The 10,000-nt window shown below is 51.2% G+C and overlaps 1 long non-coding RNA gene across 1 annotated transcript in view; it reads right to left on the minus strand.

Moving 5' to 3' along the window:
- Nucleotides 1-6,044: 6,044 nt before the first annotated feature.
- LOC145340375 (uncharacterized) overlaps nucleotides 6,045-10,000 on the minus strand; it is a 9,033-nt gene continuing 5,077 nt past the window's right edge. The window contains exons 2-3 of the long non-coding RNA XR_013886244.1: nucleotides 7,303-7,323; nucleotides 6,045-6,160 (exon numbers count right to left, since the gene is read on the minus strand). This is a non-coding gene — a long non-coding RNA (uncharacterized LOC145340375). The remainder of the gene's footprint in view (nucleotides 6,161-7,302; nucleotides 7,324-10,000) is intronic.

Raw genomic sequence — 10,000 nt, forward strand, 5'->3', positions numbered from 1 at the left:
ACATCCCCAGAAGTGAGTTACACACAGGATTACACATCCCCGGGAGTGAGTTACACACAGGATTACACATCCCCAGGAGTGAGTTACACGCAGGATTACACATCCCCAGAACTGAGTTACACACAGGATTACACATCCCCAGAAGTGAGTTACACACAGGATTACACATCCCCAGAAGTGAGTTACACGCAGGATTACACATCCCCAGGAGTGAGTTACACGCAGGATTACACATCCCCGGGAGTGAGTTACACACAGGATTACACATCCCCGGGAGTGAGTTACACACAGGATTACACATCCCCGGGAGTGAGTTACACACAGGATTACACATCCTCAGAAGTGAGTTACACACAGGATTACACATTCCCAGAGTGAGTTACACACAGGATTACACATCCCCAGAAGTGAGTTACACACAGGATTACACATCCCCAGAAGTGAGTTACACACAGGATTACACATTCCCAGAGTGAGTTACACACAGGATTACACATCCCCGGCTGTGTGTTACACGCAGGATTACACACCCCAGGAGTGAGTTACACACAGGATTACACAGCCCCAGGAGTGAGTTACACACAGGATTACACATCCCCGGGAGTGAGTTACACACAGGATTACACATCCCCAGGAGTGAGTTACACGCAGGATTACACATCCCCGGGAGTGAGTTACACACAGGATTACACATCCCCGGGAGTGAGTTACACACAGGATTACACATCCTCAGAAGTGAGTTACACACAGGATTACACATTCCCAGAGTGAGTTACACACAGGATTACACATCCCCAGAAGTGAGTTACACACAGGATTACACATCCCCAGAAGTGAGTTACACACAGGATTACACATTCCCAGAGTGAGTTACACACAGGATTACACATCCCCGGCTGTGTGTTACACGCAGGATTACACAGCCCCAGGAGTGAGTTACACACAGGATTACACAGCCCCAGGAGTGAGTTACACACAGGATTACACATCCCCGGGAGTGAGTTACACACAGGATTACACATCCCCAGGAGTGAGTTACACGCAGGATTACACATCCCCGGGAGTGAGTTACACACAGGATTACACATCCCCAGGAGTGAGTTACACGCAGGATTACACATCCCCAGAAGTGAGTTACACACAGGATTACACATCCCCAGAAGTGAGTTACACGCAGGATTACACATCCCCAGGAGTGAGTTACATGCAGGATTACACATCCCCAGAAGTGAGTTACACACAGGATTACACATCCCCAGGAGTGAGTTACACGCAGGATTACACATCCCCAGAAGTGAGTTACACACAGGATTACACATCCCCAGGAGTGAGTTACACGCAGGATTACACATCCCCAGAAGTGAGTTACACACAGGATTACACATCCCCAGAAGTGAGTTACACGCAGGATTACACATCCCCAGGAGTGAGTTACACGCAGGATTACACATCCCCAGAAGTGAGTTACACACAGGATTACACATCCCTGGGAGTGAGTTACACACAGGATTACACATCCCCGGGAGTGAGTTACATGCAGGATTACACATCCTCAGAAGTGAGTTACACACAGGATTACACATCCCCAGAAGTGAGTTACACACAGGATTACACATCCCCGGGAGTGAGTTACACGCAGGATTACACATCCCCGGAAGTGAGTTACACACAGGATTACACATCCCCAGAAGTGAGTTACACGCAGGATTACACATCCCCAGAAGTGAGTTACACGCAGGATTACACAGCCCCAGGAGTGAGTTACACACAGGATTACACATCCCCAGAAGTGAGTTACACACAGGATTACACATCCCCAGGAGTGAGTTACACACAGGATTACACATCCCCAGGAGTGAGTTACACGCAGGATTACACATCCCCAGGAGTGATTTACACGCAGGATTACACATCCCCGGGAGTGAGTTACACGCAGGATTACACATCCCCGGGAGTGAGTTACACGCAGGATTACACATCCCCGGGAGTGAGTTACACGCAGGATTACACATCCCCGGGAGTGAGTTACACGCAGGATTACACATCCCCGGGAGTGAGTTACACGCAGGATTACACATCCCCGGGAGTGAGTTACACGCAGGATTACACATCCCCGGGAGTGAGTTACACGCAGGATTACACATCCCCGGGAGTGAGTTACACGCAGGATTACACATCCCCGGGAGTGAGTTACACACAGGATTACACATCCCCAGGAGTGAGTTACACACAGGATTACACATCTGGATCCAGATGAGAAACTCTGAGTTGTTTTATGAAATTTTCCCAGATCCTCGGTTTCACATTTGATTTGAGGATTAGGGTGAGGATAAAATGCTTCATTTTGAACAAAACAAACTTTATTTAAGAACAAATAATATGACAAACAGAATTAGCATAAATTTTATCAATTAAAATACTTAAACACGACAAGGTATAATTCTTAAACCAAAAGGGGAAACGCTGGAAAATCTCAGCAGGTTTGGCAGCATCGATAAGGAGAGGAAAGAGCTGATGTTTTGAGTCCAGGTGACGCTTTGTCAAAGCTTTGTCAAAGTATAATTCTTAACAGCTAGCTATCGCTGATGTTCCAGGTTAGCAGTAACTCCGCAGACAAAAATCCCTTCTTTATAACCAGTTAGCAAAGAATCGAAAGATGTTTACATAGCTTCTTGCTTTCCAGCCTCTTGACAGTCTTGGAGAGTGATCCAGACAGATATTTGTCTCCTAATTTTCATGTAATAACTTCAGAGAAAGCTCCACCCCTAAACAATAGAATCTCAGAGAAAAAACTTTATTTCTTGCCAGATTCTCCTCTTCAGATGGAGAAACAGACAGAGAGAGACAAAAACAGACTGAGTTCTTTGTGACAGGCTTGCTGTACCCAGGTGCAGCAGGTGGTCAGGAAGGCGAATGGGATGCTGGCCTTCATAGCGAGGGGGATTGAATATAAAAGTAGGGAGGTCTTGCTGCAACTGTATAGGGCATTGGTGAGGCCGCAGCTGGAGTACTGTGTGCAGTTTTGGTCACCGCACTTACGCAAGGATATTTTGGCCTTGGAGGGAGTGCAGAGGAGGTTTACTAGACTGATGCCGGAGTTGAGGGGGTTGAGCTATGAGGAGAGGCTGAATAAACTAGGCTTGTACTCGTTAGAGTTTAGAAGAATGAGGGGAGATCTCATTGAGACATATAAGATGATGAATGGGATGGATAGGATAGAGGTGGAAAGACTCTTCCCGCTCAGAAAGGATAGCAGGACTAGGGGGCACAGCCTCAAGATAAAGGGGGGGCGGTTTAGAACGGAGTTGAGGAGAAACTTCTTCACTCAAAGGGTGGTGAATCTCTGGAATTCTCTGCCCGTTGAAGTGGTGGAGGCTGCCTGCTAAATATTTTTAAGACACGGGTTGATGGGTTTTTGATGAGAGAGGGGATTAAGGGTTATGGGGAGAGGGCGGGAATGTGGAACTGAGCAGCGACAGATCAGCCATGATCTTATTGAATGGCGGGGCAGGCTCGAAGGGCTAGATGGCCCACTCCTGCTCCTATTTCTTATGTTCTTATGTTCTTATAAGTGACTGAGTCAAGCCCCACTCTGCAATATCCCAGGGGGAAACACATAATGACAGAACGCTGCGTTCATTTCGCTCAAAACACTGCACCAATTAGGATCAATTATGTCGCCGCAGTAACAATGTCCCAGGAAAATGGAAACAGCGAGTAAACACATTCAGCAAAGACACACAACTAAAATACATTTCTCAAAGGCACAGTGTCACCACACAGGCCCCCGGGAATGTGTTACACATCACCGCGCAGGGCCGGAGCTCCAAGGCGGAAGGTGAGGTTCCGAGCTGGGTTCTGGTGAGTGTAAGGCAGGATGAGAGCAGCAGACATCAGCGCAGGTGGCCACGCTGACTCAGCTGGAGCTCCTGCGGGGAAAGAAACAGTGGATAAAGCAATGCAATCTGAAGCTGCCCGAAAGTGTACTGGACCAGAGAGGGAGGAAATTCCAGAGCTCCAGGAACAACCCCAATCCCCGGCAGCTGGAGGCACCAACGGCGGAGCGATGGGAATCGGGGGATGCGCGAAAAACCGGAATTGGAGGAACGCAGAGATCCCGGAGAGTAGTAGGGGCTGGAGGAGGTTACACAGATAGGGAGGGGTGTAGGGGCTGGAGGAGGTTACAGAGATAGGGAGGGATGTAGGGGGTGGAGGAGGTTACAGAGATAGGGAGGGGGCGTAGGGGGCTGGAGGAGGTTACAGAGATAGGGAGGGGGTGTAGGGGCTGGAGGAGGTTACAGAGATAGGGCGGAGGTGTAGGGGCTGGAGGAGGTTACAGAGATAGGGAGGGATGTAGGGGCTGGAGGAGGTTACAGAGATAGGGAGGGATGTAGGGGGTGGAGGAGGTTACAGAGATAGGGAGGGATGTAGGGGGTGGAGGAGGTTACAGAGATAGGGAGGGGGCGTAGGGGGCTGGAGGAGGTTACAGAGATAGGGAGGGGGTGTAGGGGCTGGAGGAGGTTACAGAGATAGGGCGGAGGTGTAGGGGCTGGAGGAGGTTACAGAGATAGGGAGGGGGTGTAGGGGCTGGAGGAGGTTACAGAGATAGGGAGGGGTGTAGGGGCTGGAGGAGGTTACAGAGATAGAGAGGGGTGTAGGGGCTGGAGGAGGTTACAGAGATAGGGAGGGAGTGTAGGGGCTGGAGGAGGTTACAGAGATAGGGAGGGGTGTAGGGGCTGGAGGAGGTTACAGAGATAGGGAGGGAGTGTAGGGGCTGGAGGAGGTTACAGAGATAGGGAGGGGGTGTAGGGGCTGGAGGAGGTTACAGAGATAGGGAGGGGTGTAGGGGCTGGAGGAGGTTATAGAGATAGGGAGGGGGGTTGTATGAGATGCCTCTGATTACCCACCTCGTAGGGTGATTCCGTATCCAGTTTTGCTTTTTTCCTGGGGATTTGTGCCTCAGAACCTGGGAGCAGAAATGCGATTCGTTATCGAACTCTCCCTCCATCCCTGCACCTTTCACACCATCTCACTCTCCCTCAATGTGTCACTCTCTGATTCTCTTTACCTCACTCTCCCTCCCTCTCCCTCCGTCTCTCCCTCCGTCTCTCTCCCTCCCTCTCTCCCTCCCTCTCTCCCTCCCTCTCCCCCTCTCTCTCTCTGTCTCTCACTCTGTCTCTCTCTCTCTCTCTCTCTCTCTCTGTCTCTCTCTCTCTCTCTCTCTGTCTCTCTCTCTCTCTGTCTCTCTCTCTCTCTCTCTCTCTCTCTCTGTCTCTCTCTCTCTCTCTCTCTCTCTCTGTCTCTCCCTCTCTCTCTCTCACTTTGTCTCCATTATTTGAGGACTCGGTGAATTCTGATCTCTTCACCTCTCACTCACTCTGTTTCTCTCCGTGGCTCCATCTCTTGTCCACCCCATCCCACTCCACCTGTCCATTCAATCACTCCTTCACTCCCTCTCCCTTGGTCACATTCTCACCTTCTATCCTGCACAAGACCTGTCCCACATTCCCTCTCTCTCTCCTCCCCGTCTCACTGACATTCCGCATCCACTCCCCTCACAGGTTAGAGCGGAATTGTAACTGGTTTGATTCACTGGGAGTGAACGGGAAGGGGTTTGGGATTGGGATTGTGTACAGTGGGAGTGAATGGGAAGGGGTTTGGGATTGGGATTGTGTACAGTGGGAGTGAATGGGAAGGGGATTGGGATTGTGTACAGTGGGAGTGAACGGGAAGGGGTTTGGGATTGGGATTGTGTACAGTGGGAGTGAACGGGAAGGGGTTTGGGATTGGGATTGTGTACAGTGGGAGTGAATGGGAAGGGGTTTGGGATTGGGATTGTGTACAGTGGGAGTGAACGGGAAGGGGTTTGGGATTGGGATTGTGTACAGTGGGAGTGAACGGGAAAGGGTTTGGGTCCATTGGGATTGTGGAGAACTCTCCAAATCACCCTCAGAATGATGGCCAAGTGTCCCAGACAGTGGGAGGCTGGGAGATGGGAATACTGGCTGTGGGATGAGGAATGTTTGGAATGGGTTCCCACCAGTGTTTGTGTTCTTCACTCTTCGTGCAAAGTAGTAGATTGTCGTGGCGATCATGATGGTAATGATAATATCTCCAACAACAATTCCAGCGATGACTCCACCATCGATTCTGTAACAATCTGCACATCAGAGAGACACAGAGACCAGGGGGTTACAGCTGCCAAAGTCAACAGGCTGGGGTGATGAGAACAGCTCCAGAACCAACACCAACACCCAACACAACCCTTCACAGCAAAGATCCCACAACGGAGAGCTTTGAACCCTCTGCATCGAGGGAACAGGACACGGCTCCTTACCCTGGGGGGGGCAGGGCCGAGGGAGTGACCCGATCGAGGGCTACAATTCGGAAGGGTCACCATGGAGATGTTTCCCTTGTGTGGGAGAAAGACCAGAACTCAGGGTCATCAAAATGTGACAGTAACTGGTAAATTAAGTAGAGAATTCAGGGCACACTTCCGAGAGTGGGGGAGAATGTGGGACTCGCTCCCACAGGGAGTGGGGAGAATGTGGGACTCACTCCCACGGGGTGTGGGGGAGAATGTGGGACTCGCTCCCACGGGGAGTGGGGAGAATGTGGGACTCGCTCCCACGGGGTGTGGGGGAGAATGTGGGACTCGCTCCCACGGGGAGTGGGGAGAATGTGGGACTCGCTCCCACGGGGAGTGGGGGAGAATGTGGGACTCGCTCCCACGGGGAGTGGGGGAGAATGTGGGACTCGCTCCCACGGGGAGTGGGGGAGAATGTGGGACTCACTCCCACGGGGAGTGGGGGAGAATGTGGGACTCGCTCCCACGGGGAGTGGGGGAGAATGTGGGACTCGCTCCCGTGGGGAGTGGGGAGAATGTGGGACTCACTCCCACGGGGAGTGGGGGAGAATGTGGGACTCGCTCCCACGGGGAGTGGGGAGAATGTGGGACTCGCTCCCATGGGGAGTGGGGGAGAATGTGGGACTCGCTCCCACGGGGAGTGGGGGAGAACGTGGGACTCGCTCCCACGGGGAGTGGGGGAGAATGTGGGACTCGCTCCCACGGGGAGTGGGGGAGATGAATAGTATCGATGTATTGAAGGGGAAGCTGGATAAAAACAAGGGAGAAAGGACGAGATGGAGACGGTGAAGGGGGTGCGGTGGGGAGGGACTGGCAGGAGGCTGGTGTGGGACAGGAACACCAGAGCGGAGCAGAGGGAAAACAGTATGGGTCTGATCACACCGAAGGCACATTACTGACCTTTCAGGCTGAACAACACAAATTGCAACACTCACCATTCTGTCCCCTCACTGAGTCTGCAAGAAAATCAAAAAGACCAATTAGAAATATTTTGAGACTTTTACACAGCAACCAGAGGAGGAGCACGGGGTTAGATACAGAGTAAAGCTCCCTGTACACTGTCCCCATCAAACACTCCCAGGACAGGTACAGCACGGGGTTAGATACAGAGTAAAGCTCCCTCTACACTGTCCCCCATCAAACACTCCCAGGACAGGTACAGCACGGGGTTAGATACAGAGTAAAGCTCCCTCTACACTGTCCCCCCATCAAACACTCCCAGGACAGGTACAGCACGGGGTTAGGTACAGAGTAAAGCTCCCTCTACACTGTCCCCCCATCAAACACTCCCAGGGCAGGTACAGCATGGGGTTAGATACAGACTAAAGCTCCCTCTACACTGTCCCCCCATCAAACACTCCCAGGACAGGTACAGCACGGGGTTAGGTACAGAGTAAAGCTCCCTCTACACTGTCCCCCCATCAAACACTCCCAGGGCAGGTACAGCACGGGGTTAGATACAGAGTAAAGCTCCCTCTACACTGTCCCCATCAAACGATCCCAGGACAGGTACAGCACGGGGTTAGATACAGAGTAAAGCTCCCTCTACACTGTCCCCATCAAACACTCCCAGGACAGGTACAGCATGGGGTTAGATACAGAGTAAAGCTCCCTCTACACTGTCCCCATCAAACACTCCCAGGACAGGTACAGCACGGGGTTAGATACAGAGTAAAGCTCCCTCTACACTTTTAATATTGAAGAGACATTAAGGAATGAAAGATGCAGAGAGAGCGACAGACAGAATGACAGTAGGTGGAGATGTTTCGACAGTGAATTCCAGGGCTTGGACGGCAGAGACCTTAGTGGGAGTGTAGGGGCTGGAGGAGGTTACAGAGATAGGGAGGGGGTGTAGGGGCTGGAGGAGGTTACAGAGATAGGGAGGGGGTGTAGGGGCTGGAGGAGGTTACAGAGATAGGGAGGGGGTGTAGGAGCTGGAGGAGGTTACAGAGATAGGGACGGGGTGTAGGGGCTGGAGGAGGTTACAGAGATAGGGAGGGGGTGTAGGGGCTGGAGGGGGTTACAGGGATAGGGAGGGGGTGTAGGGGCTTTAGGAGGTTACAGAGATAGGGAGGGGGTGTAGTGGCTGGAGGAGGGTACAGAGATAGGGAGGGGGTGTAGGGGCTGGAGGAGGTTACATAGATAGGGAGGGGGTGTAGGGGCTGGAGGAGGTTACAGAGATAGGGAGGGGGTGTAGTGTGCTGGAGGAGGTTACAGAGATAGTGAGGGGTGTAGGGGCTGGAGGAGGTTACAGAGATAGGGAGGGGTGTAGGGGCTGGAGGGGGATACAGAGATAGGGAGGGGGTGTAGGGGCTGGAGGAGGTTACAGAGATAGGGAGGGGGTGTAGGGGCTGGAGGAGGTTACAGAGATAGGGAGGGGGTGTAGGGGCTGGAGGAGGTTACAGAGATAGTGAGGGATGTAGGGGGAATTAAATTGTCCGGGGAGAGTTGGGCTTGTGGATATTTGGATTCTGTGACTGAATTCTGATTTTGTGTGTTCAAGTCAGAAATTGGGGAAATGATCTAATCTGATTTATTGTTGTCACATGTGTTCGTATACAGTGAAAAGTATTGTTTCTTACCAGAGAACCACGGAACATTCCAGCTCAGAAACAGGCCTTTTGGCCCTTCTTGTCTGTGCTGAACCATTTTTCTGCCTAGTCCCACTGACCTGCACCAGGACCCTATCCCTCCACACCCCTCTCATCCATGAACCCATCCAAGTTTTTCTTAAATGTTAAAAGTGACTCCGCATTTACCACTTTATCCGGCAGCTCATTCCACACTCCCACCACTCTCTGTGTGAAGAATCCCCCCCCTAATATTCCCTTTAAACTTTTCTCCTTTCACCCTTAACCCATGCCCTCTGGTTTTTTTCTCCCCTAGCCTCAGTGGAAAAAGCCTGCTTGCATTCACTCTATCTATACCCATCAAAATCTTATACACCTCTATCAAATCTCCCCCTCATTCTCCAGGGAATAAAGTCCTAACCTATTCAATCTCTCTCTGTAACTCAGCTTCTCAACATCCTTGTGAACCTTCTCTGCACTCTTTCAACCTTATTTACATCCTTCCTGTAACTAGGTGACCAAAACTGTACACAATACTCTAAATTCAGCCTCACCAATGCCTTATATAACCTTACCATAACCCTCCAACTTTGATACTCAATACTCTGATTTACACACTATATAGACAAAGCATACTGTTCATAGAGAAGGAAAGGAGAGGGTGCAGAATGTAGTGTTACAGTCACAGCGAGGGTATAGAGAAAGATCAGATTAATGTGAGGTTGGTCCATTCAAAAGTCTGACAGCAGCAGGGAAGAAGCTGTTCTTCAGTCGGTCGGTACGGGACCTCAGACTTTTGTATCTTTTTCCCGACGGAAGAAGGTGGAAGAGAGAATGTCCGGGGTGTGTGGGGGGTCCTTGATTACGCTGGCTGCTTTTCCTGAGGCAGCGGGAAGTGTAGACAGAGTCAGTGGATGGGAGGCTGGTTTGTGTGATGGATTGGGCTACATTCACAACCTTTTGTAGTTCCTTGCGGTCTTGGGTAGAGCAGGAGCCCAGACCAAGCTGTGATACAACCAGAAAGAATGCTTTCTATGGGGCATCTGTAAAAGTTGGTGAGAGT

The sequence above is a fragment of the Carcharhinus amblyrhynchos genome, unplaced genomic scaffold (genome assembly GCF_965287045.1).
Source record: "Carcharhinus amblyrhynchos unplaced genomic scaffold, sCarAmb.v2.hapA scaffold_963, whole genome shotgun sequence".
In the NCBI taxonomy this organism is placed as follows: Eukaryota; Metazoa; Chordata; class Chondrichthyes; order Carcharhiniformes; family Carcharhinidae; genus Carcharhinus; species Carcharhinus amblyrhynchos.